This window comes from Equus caballus, chromosome 16 (assembly GCF_041296265.1).
Source record: "Equus caballus isolate H_3958 breed thoroughbred chromosome 16, TB-T2T, whole genome shotgun sequence".
Lineage (NCBI taxonomy): Eukaryota > Metazoa > Chordata > Mammalia > Perissodactyla > Equidae > Equus > Equus caballus.
This window is the reverse complement of record NC_091699.1, coordinates 34,177,087-34,196,657: the sequence shown is the minus strand read 5'-3', so window position 1 is coordinate 34,196,657 and position 19,571 is coordinate 34,177,087. Positions and strand designations below refer to the sequence as shown.

Below are 19,571 nucleotides of genomic sequence, written 5' to 3'. Positions count from 1 at the left end.
TTTCCTCTATCATATTACATGGGTCTTACTATTTTATACTTGTTTTATTGATAGAGACTAAGTCATAAATGAATAGGATGCAATGGTCAGATTACAAGTTTCCTCTCTTCTTTTTCTTTGTCATTTCTTTTGTGCTTTTTATCATGCTTTTTAAAAAAAAATACACTATTGAACTTGGGTGTTGAGTACATAGGATTTTATAATATAATCCTATCTATTTTGTATATTCTAGAAATTCTCCATAATAAAAATTAAAAGTTAAAAAAATACAAAAGATGAATTCTTTTCAAGTTCACACAATGTCTGCCAAGATAAATTATATTTGGGGATATAAAACAAATAAAAAGAAACTAAAAGAACTGAAATCATACAAATAATATTCTCTGATTGCAACTGAATTAAAAAGTAGAAATCCAATAAAAGATATCTGGTAAAGACTGAAGACACATATACACATGTTTATGATCTAGCAAGATAGCAACTGCTTAATACATCATGACGAAGTTGGGTTTATTCCAGAAATGTAAGATTTGCTTAACTTTAGAAAATCAGTGAACATAATTAACTTTATCAACTGAAAAGTCATATACTCATCTTAACATGGACGAAAAAAAGGTTATTAATAAGAGTTTAAAACTATCCTTCATAATAGATATTTATGAAAAGGGAAATCAAACTTAATATTGAACAGTGAAATGTTGGAAGCATTTCCTTTACAGTTTGTGTCAAGCAAAAATGTCTTCTTTCACCTCATCTACCCAACATTGTGCTGGAGATCCCAGCCAGCCCAATTCAACAAACACAAAAATAGTATAAAAATTAGAAAGGACTAAACAAAACTATTATTCTTGATAATATGATTATGTATGTTAAAAATCCAAATAAATCTGCAGCTAAATTGCTCACATTGAAAACGAAGTTTAATAAGGCTGCTAGAAATAAATATTATTGTAAATTCATTAATTGTATTCTTTAAAAAATTTTTTTTTCCAGTTTCATTGAGCTATGGTTGACATAGCACTGTACGGGTTTGGGTGTACAGCATAATGTTTGACTTACATACACTGTGACGTTAATTGTATTCTAAGTATGAGTGTGAAACAGAAAACTTTTAAAAATTTTGAGCTATCATTTAAAAATCACATCAAAACTATCGACTATTGAGTAATAAATCTAATAAAAGATATCTGAGAACCCTGTGGCGAAAGTAGTAAATGTGGGGCCTGCCCCGTGGCCAAGTGGTTAAGTTCGTGTGCTCAGCTTCAGCGGCCCAGGGTTTCTCCAGTTTGGATCCCGGGCATGGACATGGCACTGCTCATCAGGCCATGCTGAGGCGGGAATCCTACATGCTACAACTAGAAGGACCCACAACTAAAATATACAACTATGTACTGGGGGGATTTGGGGAGAAAAAGCAGGAAAAAAAATTGTCAACGGTTGTTAGCTCTGGTGCCAATCTTTAAAATAAATTTTTAAAAAGTAGTAAATATATTAAAAACAGTTAAAAAAATAAATGAAATGATTATAACAATGTGACACTGGTATAAGGAGAAAAAGGTAAGCATTGAAATAGAATGGGTAGTCCTGAAACAGACCCAGCACCCTGAATTCTGACACCTATGTTGAAGACGCAATTATAAATCAGTGGGGAAGAGTTTTGACAAACGGATACCCAGCAATGGGTTAGTTATTAGTGGAAGAAAGTTTACTTTTCACTGGATATAAAACCTCAAAATCAATTCTAGGTACACCTAAGAGTTAAACGGAAAAAAATAAACCACGAAAATCTAAAAAATAAGTGGTTATTGACTCTTTGTTTGAGGAAGAACTTTTTAAGGTAAAAACAAAAGACAAAATTCCCAAAGGTTAAAAATTTTGTCATGTAAACATTTCACACTTTGGTTTTTGAAAATAAAAAACACAATTAATAATTCAACAACAAACTCGAAATAATATTTGCCACAAATATCACTGGCAAAAGGTAAGTATTCTATATCAATGTTAAACTAAAAAATGAATAAAAATGAACAGCAAGACTTGAACAGATAAACAGTCAAATATTTTGATAGTTTACAAAATAAGAGATGGCTAATAAACATGTAAAACAAATATACTCTTCTTTAATAAGCTGTTTAAGAGAACTCAGAACTACTGGGTATTATTATTTATCTACTAAATATAATAAACAGTTTTAGGGAGAATGTGGTAGAAGTCTTTTTTGATAATAAACATGAACATTTGATCAAACTACTTCGTCAAGAGCATCAAAGCTTTAAAATACTGCACATATCATCCAGTAAATTCACTTCGAGGCATTTATTTCAAGGATATGATAATAGCTATATAAAGTATATAATTATATAGTATGTACATGTGAATTATATACATGAATATACATATGGAATTATATGATAAAGATTTTATACCATCTATTATACAAATGCTCCAACAAGCAATTGCAAATGCACTTGACACAAAAAGAAAAATAGAATATCTCAGTATATAAATAGGAGCTATAAAGAAGAAGCAAATAGAAACATACACACACACGCAGATGTTTGCTGCAGTTTTAGGAAGAAAAATCTGGAAGCAATATAATTGCCCAAAATCATAAGAATGGCGCATATCCATAATAATAGCATATCTATATAAGGATATCCTATCCTATTATTTATCCTCTAAGTAAATAATAGCATTTCCATATAAGGAATATTTTATACTCAGTATGAAATGATGTTTAAAAGATATTATTTCTCTCCAGGGGCTGGGGATATGGGAGGAATGGGTATAGAGTTTCTGTTTGGCATGATGAAAAAGTTCTGGAAATAGATAGTGGTAATGGTTATACAAGATGGTGAAAGTACTAATGACACTGAATTGTACACTCAAAAATGACTAAAATGGTAAATTTTGTGTTATGTATGTTTTACCACAATAAAAAAGAATTATTCTGTGATATAGGAAAGTACTTATAATAAAAACAAGATGCAATATTAAAAATAAAGATGTTTGTATACATATTATAGGAAATCCATTGCTATTTTTTCTTCCCATTAGAGTGTACTAATTCACAACTGGTGATATTACATATCAGAATCACAGGATGAGCTTAAAAAAATCTAAAGATGCCCAAGTTCCATCAATCTCTTATTTACTGAGTCATCATTTCCAAGGGAAGGCTTGTTTTTATTTTATTTTAAACTTAGTTTTTAAAAGTAACATCTATGATTGATTTTAATGTATGTCCCTGAGGAAGAATTGCTATTTCGGGTTATAGGTAGTCTTTAATGTAGGGACTAAACGGAAACCATAATTGCAGTATAATCCCAAATGTGTCAAAGGAAAAAGAAAATAGGCACAAAAACTAAACATACACAGAGGTTTACCAAAAAGCTATCGGCAGAAATCTTTGTAAGACGAGATAAAAGATGACTGATATTTCATTATTTATTTTTTGTGTGTGTTACTTCAAGTTTTCTATATGAATATTAAATAGATAATCAGCAAAAAAATTTTATGAAAATTAGTAAATAAATCACTGAATTTCTTTTGGAGAAGAGTGGTTTCTCACTTTAGAAACTAGAGATCAGCCTAAACCCCAGCTTCTGCTACACTGAGTGTCCTCCTTGTCATTGCAGCCAAATGTGTTCCATCTGTGTCCAGAGTCAGCTGAGAAGTGAACAGGAGCATGTACCTTGTTGGGGTTATAAGACGACAAATGACCGATTCCCTCCCTCTCCCCTCCCCTCTCCGTCCTTGACCGTTACAACCACTGAGTCTGTGGGCTATTTTGGTTTCTGTCTTATAATGTTTAGGGTCAGGGATACAGCTATATCGGTCCTCAGGGCTGCTTCTGTGGCGGGGGGAGTAGCTTCTTTATTTTGATTTAACCTCTACCTTACCTTAAGGGTTTGAAATAAATCACGCAGAGCCTCAAAAAATTCAGGTCCAGAAACAGACTTTTTGGCCAGCACTTCAGTGTGTGAAATAAAAATTTATTAAGAAAAAATTTTTTTGGGGGGGGAATATTAGCCCTGAGCTAATATCTGCCACCAATCCTGCTCCTTTTGCTGAGGAAGACTGGCCCTGAGCTAACATCCGTGCCCATCTTCCTCCACTTTACACGTGGGATGCCTACCACAGCATGGCCTGTCAAGCTGTGCCACGTTCCCATGTTCGCACCCGGGATCCGAACCGGCGAACCTGGGGCCTCGGAAGCGGAACATGCGAAGTTAACTGCTGTCCCACCGGGCCGGCCCTGCATGCTTCCCTCTTGCTCATCATAAAATACCATGGCTATCTCCATCAGATTTCTCATATTAAATCTTTTTTCTTGTTGTACATCACTTCTTTCAGGTGAATGTTAACTATTTCCCAACCTAATGCAAAGCTCAATCCGATTTTCCATTATAATGTATCTTTGTAACATTTATGTTTATGCTTAAAGTGATAAGCTGCAAGCTTAATTTTCCCCTTTCCTATTCCGTGATAGAATCCCTAAGGCACAGACTGAGGGTTTGTTAACCTGTGTGAACTGCCTGGCCCAGTGCCTGGTTTATTGTAGGGATAGTAAATGTCAGTTCTCTTGTACTGGTTTCTTAAGTCATACACTGAACACACTTTTACAGAGCTGCTGTAACACGCAGGTTGGAAAAATGTCACTTGGGAAGAAAGATTTTTGGAAAGGAAGAAGACCTCATAAGTTGGTGAGCATGTTAGCGTTTATGAGCGTAGAACGTGAAGAGTAGCAGGTTGGTCATGCTCTCTTCCAAAACACCTTCCAAATTTAGGAGCTGGACAGCCAGTCATTTAGGAAAGGTTCCAAGGTCCAAACCAAGTGATATTTTTGTGCTGGGTATTTTCCATGTGTCCCTCCGGGTCCACTCTCCTTACTTCTTTACCAAGCTCCGTGCTCCCAGGAAGCTGATTTTCATGGCCTCCATCAATGGGCTCCCTTGCCCTCTGACTTTCTGTTGATTGCAGCCAACCAGGGGACTTGCCAAGAGACCTGAGAGTGAGATCACAGTGCTTACGTCCCTTCTTCCTTCCCTGTTCCTTCCTCAACAGTTTGGTTGTGTCTTTCCACTGAAGGCCATACCTCCCGTCACACAGCCCTCGAGTACAGTTAGAGCTCGCCTCTCGAGTTGCAGGGATGTTCTGCTTCTGTCTCTCGCCCCTTCAGGCTCGGCTGATACTGCCCCTGTGTAGCTAAGCATGGGGTTCTGTACCACCCCTTGCTCGTTTCCTTCTACCTTACCTGCACTTTAATGAACAACTCCATGCTTTTATTAAATTCCCCTCCACTGTCCCATGGGAGGGAGCCATATGTGTCCTGCCAAGACTCTGAGCCACTCTTTTCTTGATGTGAAGTAATTTTTTTCTCCATTATCCCTTCACTGAAGACTAAGCACGCTGGCTGCTAGCTGAACGGCAGTGATGGCTTCAAGATGAGGCCTGTTTACGGGATCTTGCGGGATGAAGAATGCTTCACAGCGAAAGAAAAGCATGTGAAGCCAGATGGGCACACTGAAGTCAATCAACACGCATCAAAGGCAAGATGCCAGTGCTCTCCCCCAGCCCTCAGTGATTTTTCTGATGTAAATAAGTGTAGCTTTAAAACTACTGGCCACTGATAGTTTCTATCCAAAGCTTGCGCCAATATCCAATCAGCTCAACATCCAACTTGAGAGGACAGTAGGAGGTTCCATTTAGGTAACCGACACAGAGTGTGTGTTGACTGTTTGTGGAGTATCAGTTACTCAGTCTACAAACCCACCACAGTTAACCTTCCCAACTCCCCATGCAGCAGATATTATTACCACTTTATAGGTGAGAAAAGCAAGCTCTGAAAGATTGGGCAACTGGCCCAGCACATACAATGAGCAGCAGAACCAGCATTCAGACGGCGGCCCAGGCTCTGGAGGTTTAGAGAGTGTTAAGAGAGAAGCAGCTTTGGACATCGAAGCCTTGTAGTTAAGTCCTGGCTCTCCTGCTCTGGTTGGGTGACTTTGAGGCCCTTACCTAGCTTTTCTGAACCTCACTTTCCTCATCCATAGAGAAGATAAAACAGTTTCTACATTACAGGTTAAATGAGACTATTAAAGAAACAACACGGAGATAAGAAGTTTTAAAACTCCTCGGGGCTGGTAGAAACATGACTCATTCCTTTGGTTGCTTTTTCCTAATTCCCCTCGACCTCAGAGGTAGTGAATCTGTTTCTGATTTCCATCTCCATTTCCATGAGCAATTCCAGGACAGACTAGTGAGGTTTGACTTCTAATAGTAAGGTGATAGTAATAATGATGCCAGTAAAAATAATAATGATTATGCTTCTAATTACAACTCACACTCTTGACCACTTCCCATGTCAGGCACTTTACTTGGATTATATCATTTAATCCTCACATCCACTCTGTGAGTAGACACCACTGTCATTTTCTTGGATGAGAAAAACCAAGGTGCAGAGAGTTTAAATCACTTGGCCAAAGTCACACTGTTATTAAGAGGGATTTGAATTGACCTCTGCCTTTAGAGCTGCACTCTCTAATACAGTTGTCACTAATCACATGTCACATAGCACTTGAAATGTGGCTGGTCTGAGATGGGATGTGCTGTGAGTATAAAACGCACACTGGATTTTGAAGACCTCATATGAAAAAAAGAATGAAAATATCTCATTAATAATTGATGTTGATTACACATTTTAGCTATGTTGCTTTAAACATCTATTATTAAAATGAATTTCAACTGTTTCTTTTTCTTTTTTGGGGGAGGAAGATTGGCCCTAAGCTAACATCTGTGCCAGTCTTCCCCTATCTTGTATGTGGGATGCTGCCACAGTCTGGCTTGATGAGTGGTGTATAGGTCTGTGCCTGGGATCCGAAACTGTGACCCCAGGCCGCCAAAACAGAGTGCACAAATTTGACCACTACGCCAGTAGGCTGGCCCCTGTTTCTTTTTACTTTTCAAAATATATCTATTAAAAAATCTGGAATTGTGTGTATGGCTTGTGTTATCTGTCCATTGGACAGCGCTGGAGTAGAGGAGTGGCTCCAAGGTACCTCATGAGCCTTGACTGGGCCCATTTCTAAAACTGCGCCCCCTACAGCAGTAACAAAGAAGAGGAAACTTTTGCTTTTGATAACATTTATGGGGAGCAGGGGTGGAGGAAGGAACCAAACCCATATTTGTGTGGCTTCGAGAAAGCCGTAGCTTTGCAGGTTTATCTTCACTAAGAGAAGGATCTGCCTTGTGGGGCGACGGCATGTGCTTCTCTAAATAGTCTGATGGTTGCGTCCAGCCCGAAAGCAAACATTTCAAAGCCTTTGGCAGATGCGCTTTAGAGGGAGGCTTCCAAGCCATCGGGCCGGCAGATGATGTTTACTTCTTGTGACATAATAGTCAAGTCAAATTTTATTTTATAGCAGTTACTTTCATGTCCGGAGAAGAGAAAAATCCCTTCAGATGACCAAACACCCCTGCACAACCCAAATCCCATTAAATAAATCTGTGGCTTTGCCTCTTTTGTGGAAAACACTGATTCTTTTTTCCGGTCAAGACAGGTCCTTTAACCTCCTGAGAAGCTTCTTGCATTAGCAGAGGGAGTGCGTGTGTGTGTTTCTTTAAACAGATTCATTATGGCCGGGTTCAAAGGTATGCCACCAAGTTCAGCAGGGTGATTTGGAGAGCCCAATGCCCTCTGCAAATGCTTGACTGGGGAAAGACTAGTAGAAACAATGAGCAATGTTGCCTTGCACGAACGGCTTTAGATTTCCGCAAAGTCTTTCTATGTCCAGGATTTCATTGTGCCACCCTCCCTCCCAGTCTTGATGAAGGAGATGAGGAAACTGAGTCCAGGCAGGGTTCCAGCTCAGCAATGCGGAGAAAGGATAAGATTTGGAATCAGCGGGCTTGCACTTAAATTTTTGCCCTGCTTTTCTAGCTGTGTGACCCTGTGTTACTGAACTTCTCTGAGCTTGCTTTGACTTATCCTTAAAATACAGCCTAGACAGACTCAAAAGGCTATACACTATGTGATTTTATTTACACGACATTTTAGAAGAGACAAAACTACAGGGACAAAGAAAACGTGGTTTCCATGGGTTAGGGCTGGATGGAGGCGGTTTCCCTACAAACGTTTAGCACGAGGGCAAGTTTAGAGGTAACAGGGCTGTTTTGTATCTTCATTGTGGTGGTTGCACAACTTGGCGCATTTACGAAAACTCTTAGAACTAACTGTACAGGAAAATGAATTTTACCGAATGTAAACTTAAAAATATTTATATGGTAAAAAAAAATAACTGGGCTAATAAAAATGACTCTCTCACAGGGTTGTTGTGGCGTTTGGGTTTACACAGTAAACGGTGGAGCTAACAACTGAAACTACTTCTTTATTTTCCTAACTGGATCTTTCCAGGTTTGCGGCTGCTGAACACAAGTCTGAGAAATGGAACCAACCAAATTTAATTTCAACTCTTACAACTGGTAAAAAGGAAATAGGACAGAATCCAGGGCTCTAAATGGAAAGCTGATGTGGTGAGAGTTGAAAACAGGCAGGAGATGGGCAGCTTATCCGAATATGCTCCTACGTGGTGAATTTACCCATAGGAGAATTTAAAATCTCTTTGTCTTCCCGGCTTGCCTATTTTATCTTCCACCGGAGCCCCCCTTCCCTTCCCGACCAACGCTAAACTTTCTCACCAAGTTTCACACAGATCTAGTTGTTTCTTGGTTATTTGTTTCAGGCACACTGCCAGCTGGCTTGATCTGCCCACTGCTACAGAAAACAAATCTCTCCGCCATTTCTCGTGTGTTACCAACCTAACAAATAAACTACTGTCTAAGTTTTACACTGATTCCTGCAAATGACCCGGCCCTCTCCATGTGGAATGCTTTCTGCAGGCTGGGATTTTTAAAAAGATGAACTATGACTGGCAGCAGTGTGGTTCTCTGAGTTGGCAAAGGGTATTTTTAGCTGCTAGGTTTTCATTAATTACACTGGCTGCTGTTGGCCATTGCTCTTGGTTTCTTCTGTCTTGCCGAGGGGAGCTTGTGGCTTTGAAATATAATTAAATCTGTCTGAAGGGTTCCAGCTCCAGTTCTCAGGGATTTTGTTGTCACATCTTCATTTTTAGGATGCTCTGAATTTTAGATGTGTTTGTGGTGGGATACAAGCAGAGAAGTGGTTTCCCTGCCTCCCCACGGCTTGAGTTCTCTTCTGCATTTGCCTGGGAGATCGGTTCAACCTCTGGAGCTTCTCCCTCCCACCCCACTTCCTTTTAAGGAGGCGCTTGTCCATGCACACGATGTAGAGTTTTAAGGCTCAAGCATCCCTCGAGTTGGGGATTTAGACCCATTCTGGTGACCTCAGAGGACAAAACTAGGAACTTAAAGGGAGCTGGGTTGCGGAGGCTTCTAATTAGCCTTTCAAGCCCTCAAATGCCTTGAAAGGTAGTGATCTCCCTTTCAACAGAGGCATTCAAGAGGAGGTGGATGGCCACTTCCTCAGGATCCTTGAGAGAAGTTTTATGCATCCTAGAGAGGTTGGCACTTTCAAAGTTGCCCCAACCCAAGAGTCTGTGAGTCCAAATGACTGCTTAACTTGAAAAGTAAGATGCTGATTCAGGAAAGATGCGGAATAATCTTTCCCAGAAACTAGTTAACACAGTACCAGGCTGGATAACTTCTGTCTGGCCCTCCTGCTCTTCTTTCCACCCTTCCACAGGCTTCTGTGTTCCGGGAGGCTGACAGATATGAGTTATATCCACAGGCATCTATGTCCTCTGGCTTCCAGCTGAGTCTAGCCACTAGGGACCCCAGGAAGGTGATCAGAGGGAGGCAGGAGAGTGAGGTTGGGGTTCTATTCCCCCAGCTCTCCTTCTATGGATTTCACACATGGTGGATTTATTTCTTGGACAAAGGTGGCTGTCTCTCTGTCTGTCTGTCTGTCTCTTCTTTCCACTTCCTCCTCCTGTCGTTTCAGGCCTAGTGACAGTTCTCCCGTGACTATGCTGAGTTACTGCCCTATCCTCTGCCATTTTTCTGCACTCTGCCCACCCCTTTGCAACTGTCCCTCTATAAGACTCTCCCCAAGTGACTCCGTTTGAGTAGGCTGTCTCTTTCCTTGCAAGACGCTGACTGACACAAATATTAAACACCTACTCTGTGCAAGGGAAACCATGACAGAGTTCTTGCCCTTAAGGGCTTTCCAGGGTAGTTATGGAGATAAGATGAAGATCTGGGGGGAAAAACGGACAGACGTTTGTCGTGGTGGTTGTTGATTGCGTGAGCTCTTGTAACCCCAGGAGATGAGAACGGTGCCTAGATACATGAGCTAACAAGACCAAATTCAGCTAAAAATAAAACAAACCAACTCTACATGAATTCAGTCAAACAAACGTCTTACTTTTTGGCTTTCTGACAGACCAGATTGACTGAACGTTCTTTCTGCACTAGTTGTTCTGGCATGGTGTTCAGACACGGACTCTGACAGCATCTGTGTGATGACAAGGTTAACTTGGGAGGAACGGCACACAATGGGGACCAGTGGTTTCTGGCAGTCACAGGGTCACCTGGGAGGGTCAGGATTGGAACGCACGTGTTGGGGCTGCATCCCAGAATAAGATAAGGATACTGCCCTTCGGGACCCCCACAGCTGCCTGATCATGAAGCGGAACAAGGCTAATCCCAGGAGAGGGAAGCACCTGCAGAATCGTTAATGGGAGCAGGAAGTCACTGCCCCTGCAGGGAGGAGTGCAGCCGGGAAGAAAGAGGCACGTGAAGCAGCCTGAGAGGCTTCACACCCACACCCCACTTTACAGAATCGGGCAAAGCGCTTTGCACGTAGTTGGAGCACACAAACGTGTGCGTGGAAAGCTTTGATTTTTCTGTCAAGCTCTCTCAGTTTTCCTTAGACTAAAACCTATGAAGTCAGAGGTTATGCCCCATTTGTTCACTTTACCTCCAGGTTTTAACACTGTATCTGACACCTAGAAAGTGTATAATAAATAATTGTGGCGTGAAGGTGGCATTGCTATGCCTGCCTTCACCTGTGAGGTCACATTCCTCTTACTAGTCCAACTGCACAATTCTCATGCCCCATTCCTTATCACAGTATTTCTAAGGCATTCTACCTCTGGGTGTAAGTCTGAGAATTCCAGGGGTGTTCACTGGCATAAGGGGTCATTCTTGATCACTCTCCTCTACAGAGAAAACCCTGGAAAATATCATCAGTCTGCAAGTGAAGCTCACATCGCACTACTGTTTTTGTCATCATTGCCACATAGTATGGTTTTTGAAAGCAAGAGGTCCAGAAACGTAGGGTACACTTGGACCACTGAAGGAAAGTTTTTGGTTATCAAGGAACACTCCGTTGTTGGCCTAGCAGTAGTGTCATTGGGTCTTAGAAATGGGGGAAGTGACGTCTTTTTCTCCCTCAGTTACATCCATTATATCTTGTTCTATCCAATCGAGAAGAGCACCAGCCCCACCTCTCCAAGTCACTTTCTATCCCCTAACTTTGCAACCAAACTCTATTTTCTTCATAGCGCTTATGACAACTTGAAATCATATTTATTTATTATTTATCTTCTCTCTCTTTCTGTGGGAACTAAGGTCCATGAGGGCAGGGATACTATATCCCAGCACCTAGAATATGCTGGGCACACAGTAGGAACTCAATAAGCTTTGTTGAATGAATGAATGGGTCATTTTATGGTATTATGTTGGGGTATGGGCTCCTGATAATATATACAATTTTTAGTATACAGCTATTTTAGTATATGAGCACTCACCCATTTGGATAAGGGGGATTTCCAATTGCAGACGTATATCATGTTTGGAATTAATCTTCCCCCATGAAAAACAAGATCCTGGCTTTGAAGTGAATCAACAGGCAAGTCTATCTCATCCTGTGCGGTAAATTCTCCTTTGAGTGCCCCAGCCTCCTCTGATCTATCCTAGTTAGTCAGAAATACCATATAAGGTAGAACCTCAGAAGGTAAAGGGGGTCACCACTTTTTTCTTAAGATTCCCCTTGGTCCCTAAGTCAGAGATGACCACTCGTCTTCCAAACTCACTTTGCTCTCTCTCTGGGCACACAGCTGGACTACATTTCCCATCCTCACATGCAGGTAAGTGTGGCCCTATGACCAAGTCCTGCCCAATGCAGTGTGGGCGGAAGTGAGGTCTGGGGCAGCTCGCTTTCTTCCTCTGTCTAGCTACTAGACTCAGAAGATCTGGCAGAGGCCACAGGGGAGGATGGACCCACAAGAGAGAATGAGCCTGGGTCTCTGAGGCAGCACCCCTGAAAAGTAATCTTTATGTGAGTGTGAAATAAAATGATTGAGTGAGCCACTGAGATGTTTAGGTTTATCTGTTATGGCAGGTAGTTAGTTACGCTAACTCACAGTCCCTAGCTAATACACAAAGTTGCCCTCCAGCCAGAAGTAGGCTATAAGTTTTGCAGAGGAGACATGGGGGAATGCTAGCCTTTCTCAAACCACAACAAAGAGGTCTTACTTGGCTTACACCTGCTAATTCCAAAAGGCCACTCTGAGCTCTTCCCAAGAAAAGAAAGTGTGACTGGATGTTTCAACCACTGTAAAACTCTGGCAATGACCACATGGAAAAAATTTTATTTTAATTTTCTTAAACGGGGGCTTCACTGTGAATGAATAAATGTACAAACTTTTAGTGACGGAAGCACTCGCTGTGGGGCAAAACCATATGATATGGTGAAAAGCATTTTTGGATCATTTTGTATTTGTTGGAGGGGCTAATGCAAACGGATAAGACACAGTTTCTGCCTTCTAGCATCTTCCAGTCTACTGAAGGAAGTAGATACTTGAATAACAAGCTACAACCACTAATAGGACCAAATGGCAGCAAATGATCAGCAATGTGATCTGGGTGTGTAAAAGAAGCGATTAGCTTTGACCTTGAGAATGAGAAAGGCTTCAATAGTGTTCCCAAAGTGCCTGAGAAAAAGGGTAAGATTTCTTAACGTGACTTACAAGGTCATGTATGATTTGTCCTCATGCCCCTAGTACTTCGTTGGCCTTATCTCTTGCTACTCCATCAACAATATTCTATGCTCCAGCCAGAGCCACCTATTTTTAGTTTTTAAGTTTGCTATATTGTCTCCTCCAAGTTTTGGACGCTCCTTTATCACCTCTCCTTCTATTACATAATGTGTACATATCCTTCATGGTTTAGTTCATAAGTCACTTCTTCTAGGAAGCCTTCCTTGATTCCCCTAGTCCAGGTTAGATACCCTTTGTACCATTTAGCATGCTATTGGCTATAAGTAACAGACACTGAAATACCATGATATTGTCACATAACAAGAAATCTGGAGATATACAGTTATAGGATTAGTTCTATGATAAAATAATGTCAAGACTTGGATTCTATTTTTCTGCAATTCCCTTGGCTTTTGCCTCATGGTCACAAGATGGTTACTGTAGCTCCAAACCATGCCTTCTTGTGAAACAACCAAGAGCAGGAAGGGAAGAAGACACATCTCTGTGATGACCTTACTCTTCAAAGAAAATCTCCCTAGAAGTCCTTTGATGGCTTTCCCTTATATCTCCCTGACCAGAAGGGGCTCATATGTACATGCCCTAGCTTAAATGGAGGCTGGAAAGTGAGCGCCTGGCATTTCCAGGGGAAGGGGCTCTGTAAGCATGGAAGGAACACAAAGGATATGACCGTTGGGTAAGCCAACAACAGAGCCTCCCTGTGTACTTCCACATCCCCCAGAACCCTCTATGGTCCATCATTACACAATATGTAATTGCTTACTTGACTGTATCCACTAGCCTACAATCTTTGTTAAAGAAAGACAATTGTACTGAAAGACAGCACTACTGAATAGCGTTCTTATTACCAATACTTCTAATAACAAAACAACAAATTGAAATCACCTCAGTCTGTGAGTAACTGTTTTTTACAACTCTTTACCGTGCAGTGGTTCCATGGTGAAATCATAACAGGTAAGACCTCAACCTCAAGGGCTACCAATGTTGACAAAAACACAACAAAGCACAATTGTCAAGTCTCTACCAGGTGGTAAGATGAGGTGGGGATAGTAAAAGCAGAGAACTTGAGAGTGGTGGTAGCAGAGAGACCTGAACTGGCCTGGTGGAGACCAAAGAGGAATGTGTATCATTTGGGATTCATTTGGTTTCAAGAAACAGAAAATTCAAGTTAGTTTACACAATAAGGTACCCTTGTTTTCTCAGTAACAAGACGTCTGAAGGAAAGGCAACTCCGGGGTTTATTCTGCTTTATTATCTGTAGTTTAGCGTCCCTCAGGGTTGTAAGTTGGCCACTACAGTTCCAAGCTCTATATCCACAGTGTCCACAGAGGAACACATATTCCCCTATGCTTCTTTTTAAGGGAGAAGATACTTTTTCCAGAAGCCTCTCAGCAGATTTTTCTTTATTTTTCATTAGGTGGAACTGGGTTACATGCTCATCCATAAACAAATCACTGGCATGGATAAGGGGATGATCATAATTGAATTAAACCAAGTAAGATTTATCTTTGTTACATGTGGACACTCCAACGGAACTACGGGCTCTTCAAGGAAAAAAGTAGGAACTGGAATGGCCGTTGGACAAGCAACCAATGACATACTACAAATGGCTACCATGGACCCAAGCAAATTCCAGCTTTGTGGAATAAGTCTTACAAGGCTGAGTCTCAAACCACACCTGGCCCTGCAAAACCCTTCAAATGAAAGAGCAGCCTAGGTCACGATATTTGTCAACTGGTTTCTTCCGCTGCAGTTTCACATGGAGATTTGCATCATTATTTTGGAATTTCTAGGACATGACTACAGAATAACTTATTACACTCACACCCTGTGGGTTACTTCTTTGCACAGGGGCCAGTTTAGTCATTTCTAAACACCAGGAGTTCTGTACCCTGAACTATTCCAGAAAAGGAAGACACTGGCACTCACTCTACTCCTATGGTTTAAGTCTTTGCCCTGGCCTCCGACCTCTGTGGTACGTGAGCAGCATCTCCATTTCTATCTCATCACTTAGAAGAAGACTTCCTTGTTCCAGATTTGGAAGTTTCTTTGCTTGGTCCCAATCTGTGAAGCAACACCTTTATTAAAAGTTTTTAAACTCAGAGATGATTTTCCCACCAGGTGGGAGCAAAACAGTTTCAGAATGGGTCCTGGTCTGGCTGGTCTGGAGAGACAGAGTTGTTTATCTTCCATTGCCCACGGCATGGCTCAGTTCAGGCCAGGAACTACCTCTCAGCCAGAACTTTACCTGTGGACGCTGAATTATTCTTCTGCCTGGTCATCCGGGTCCTTTCTATTAAATATTTTGAGATTTTAAATCAGGGCTTAGCAAACTACAGTTTGTGGACCAACTCTGGCCTGCCACTTGTTCTTGTAAATAAAGTTTTATTGGGACACAGCCGTGGTCATTCGGTTACGTATTGTCAATGGCCGCTTTTGAGTTACAGCGGCAGAGTCGAGTAGTTGCGACAGAGACCCTAAGGCCTACAATGCCTGAAATATCTACTATCTGGCCCTTGTCAGAAAAGTTTGCTGACCTTTGTCCGAGAGGGAAAGAACAGGTGAGAAGCAAGAAGTCTATAAGGAAGATAGATTCCCAAACTCATATAAAGAAATGCTAAACAAAAACTGCAGAGAAGTTAGAATGGATTCAGATAGTTTAGCCAAAAACCAGCCACAAGAGATCAAGCCAGGCCTGACCAGGACTCTGTTCAGCCCCTGAGATATATGGGCGCTTCACAGGGAGCTGAAGCAGTGCCGTGGTCTCCCTGGGAAGAAGCATTACACTTTGCAAGTGTTTGTGTTCCCAAATGTGAAACCTGGAGGTGGTTTTCTAAACTGTTCAGTTTAACTGCTCCGGTCGGGGGTGTTGCAGTCTGACACACACATCCATCAGAGCTGTTCCATGGCACCTCTGGACTGGCCGTAAAACACTCAGCCACAGACCTCCTTGGTTTTCAAACAGGAGCCTGAGAAAGACCACAGCAGAAACCTGTTTATACAATTCAGGTTTGCTTAGTAACATAAGGTAGATGTCAGATAAGTCTTCATCACTAAAGGTGAGAATCAATTTCTGCTGAACCCTAAGGCAGACAGAGTTAGCTGCTTAGTGTTCTGGTTTCTTACCTTTTCTTAACCAAAAATAAAAAAATAAAATAAAGTCATGGAAAAGAATAATTATTAAGCACTCTTATTTTAGACACTGCCTTAGGCACTTTATGTACATCATCTCACTTAATCTTCCCAATGGCACTGCGAAGGGGCTCCTATTACTAGAGCATCTCCTTTTCATACGTGAGGAAAGTGAGGCCTGGCACAGTGTTTCTTAAACCTGGCAAGCGTGTTAAAACATAGATTCCCGGTCCCTGCCCCTAGAGATGCCTATTTGGGGTGGGGCCTGAGATTCTGCATTTCTAACAAGTTCTCACAGGTGGTGCTGATGCTGTTGGCCAGGGCACACTGTGAGTACACTGGCCGAGCATTTAAGTGAACAACCAAGTCTCATGACCACTGTGGCAGGGCCAGTTCTCAAACCCAGGGTTGAAAGCGTGACTCTTTATCCATTCTTTTAATAATTTTTGATAAACTGCCTCCCAAGAGCTCCAAAAAGAAGTGCATGAAAGGTATTCAAACACACACTTAGAAAATCCTATCGAAAATTTGATGGATGCTATTTCCCAAATGACCCCAGGCTTTCTCAGTGGAGGTCTTGCATTTTGGGTCATCTTCGGAAGGGATGTTTGGAAACTACACAGCCACACAGTCAAAGAAATAATCTAATTGGCCCATTACTTTGGCCTAGGATAGTAGATTCTTCAAAATGGTCAGTTCTAAGAAGTCTTACCCAAATAACTTCACCCTCATGCCTTTTTAATGTACTTTCAGGACTTAAGAAAGAGGTTATTGCGACACGATTGTGCTCCAATAGTTTCAGCTCTATACACCATACTCTCTCTTCCCGTATAGAATGGAAAGTGCTAAAGGGATTATTTTGTCCCATCCTAATATCCTAATGTTGTACTGTGCCTGAGTATTCAACATTCAAGGTTCTATAGCATGTAGAGCATCTGGACGGTATGGCTTAGTATTAAGAATGTGGGTTTAGCATTCAAATTTTGTATTCATGTACAAGCATGGCTACTCACCATGGGACTTTACTCAAATTCCTAAACTGTCTGTTTCATTATCAATAAAATGGAGCAACCATAAGGTTGCTGTGAGTATTAAATGTAAAGCTCTCAGCTGTGGGATATGGAGAGGCCTCAAAAATGCTAATTGTAAATTATTATATATGTAACCCTATCATATAATTATATACTTACATATAATTATATAATTGTATACTAATATTAATCAATACACCAATATTATTAATTATATTACTAATATATTAAGTAGTATATCACTAATTATGAATTATAATATTAATAAACATATTATGTAATTATATATGGTATACACTTGCACAGTTATATATAATTATGTAATGATAAATTATTATTTAAGCTCTAGAGAATGTGGTAACTAAATGTGTCTTTTCTTTTTGAGGAAGATTAGCACTGAGCTAACGTCTGCTGCCAATCCTCCTCTTTTTTTTGCTGAAGAAGACTGGCCCTGAGCTAACATCCATGCCCGTCTTCCTCCACTTTATATGTGGGACCCCTACCACAGCATGGCTTGCCAAGTGGTTCCATGTCCGCACTGGTGAACCCTGGGCAGCAGAAGTGGAACGTGTGAACTTAACTGCTGTGCCAGTGGGCTGGCCCCATAAATGCGTCTTTTAATCTCGTGTTTTGGCTAGAGAAACACACAATAGCCCTGGATGGATTGGTCAATATATAGCAGGGATGTAGTGAACATGGTTCCCTGCTCATTAGTCCTAATCCCTTTGCTCAGATTATCTTCTCTCTGGAATGATTTCTTCTTCACTCTTTGCCTGTCCAGTCTTCAAATCTCTCTTCTCCTATGAGACCTTCCCAGACCGTGGCCATACTCTCTGGTTTCTCTGAACACATGGCCTTTCAGATAAATTGTACAGATTAATTTGTACTCTTTCCTATTTCTTCCTGTGTACAATCTTGCCCCTTGAGTCAGAATATACTTTCCTTGAGAGCGATTTTTCGTGTCTGAGTTGTTTTGTACCTGCCACACCACTTGATAAATACTTGAAAATAAGCATGGAGAAATACAATAAATTTAAATGTATCCTTTGAAAAGAAGCAGGGTCTAAATTGTGACGCAAAACACGTTAAGTCCTTGCAGAATAATCACTGGTCCTATTTTACAAAGTAACATTGCCTTCAAACCAGTTCAAGTGCAAAGCTTGCTTAGGCTGTGAGCTCTGAACAGGTTAGAGAGAGAAAGAATGGGTCATTCTATTCTAGTGCCCGCAGCAACGACGCAGTTTGGCACATGCTGGAGACGGGTGGTATAAACATTTCTTAATGCAGATCTTAAAAAGGGCTGCAATCTTAAACTCACCTCTCCTTTCACAAAGTTATTATGTTTTGACATTAGGCTAGATTAAAATGTCACATGAATTTAGCAGCTGAACTCTGGATACCATAAAGATGGGTATTAGGGACATGCTCGAGAAAGCACAACGAATTATAAAACTATCCTTAGACAAGGTTTTATACTTTAATCCTAAGGCATGACTCTTTATCCAGAGAATTTTCAACTAACTTGAAATACTGATGTTGAGACAGGAGACTGGACCACCTTGGGGCAATGATTATGTGTTCATGGGAGAGAGTCACCACTATGCCCTGGATCCATGTGGTGACATTGCTCTGATTCACTTCAGTCAGGGTCTGTTGACCCATCTTGACATCTTTACCAATAGTCACAGGAGACAGAAGGTCCACTTTATGTGGCAACTGACAAGTAGGGCAATGCTTCCGAACTTTCACGTGCACACAACTCTCCTAGGGATATTGTTAAAATATAGATTCTGACTCAGTAAGTCAGGGGGAACCTGCCATTCTGCATTTCTAACATCCCAGGTGATGCTGATTCTCTTGCTCTAAGGACCACACTTTGAGCAGCAATTAGGTACAGAATGGTGGACTAGTTAATAAGTAGGTGCATAGACCAACCAGCCTGGCTGCAACAAATAGGCAGATGAACTGTTCTAAAGTGGATGGAAACAAGAACCTTCTAAAAATGAAGATCAGGGAAAGAATTCAGTGGACTTTACAACAAGCATCCTACCCAGTGTCTCCTGTCAGAGATGTCAGATTCACTAGCTCAAAGAACACACTTTCCTTTTTAACCCACAAAGCAATGACTCCTGAGATGTTGCTAGTTAAAAGGATGGAAAATGAGTGTGATTACCCGCAGTCACGGGCTCTAGAGTCAGTCAGCCCAAGTCGGCTCCCCAGCTCTGCCACTCATTAGCTGTGACTTTCGGAAAGCCTCCTTCTCTTGCTAAGCCTCAGTTTCCACAGCTGGAAAGTAGGGATAATAATCCTAGGGCTGCTGTGAGGACTAATGGAAAAACACTTGTAGAGCACGTCATTCTATGCATGG

General features: G+C 41.1%; 1 long non-coding RNA gene across 1 annotated transcript in view; it reads right to left on the bottom strand.

Annotated features, from left to right (window-relative positions):
• Positions 1-19,571, bottom strand: part of LOC111768310 (uncharacterized) — a 48,473-nt gene that overhangs the window by 8,693 nt on the left and 20,209 nt on the right. The gene's annotated exons all lie outside the window — the stretch shown is intronic.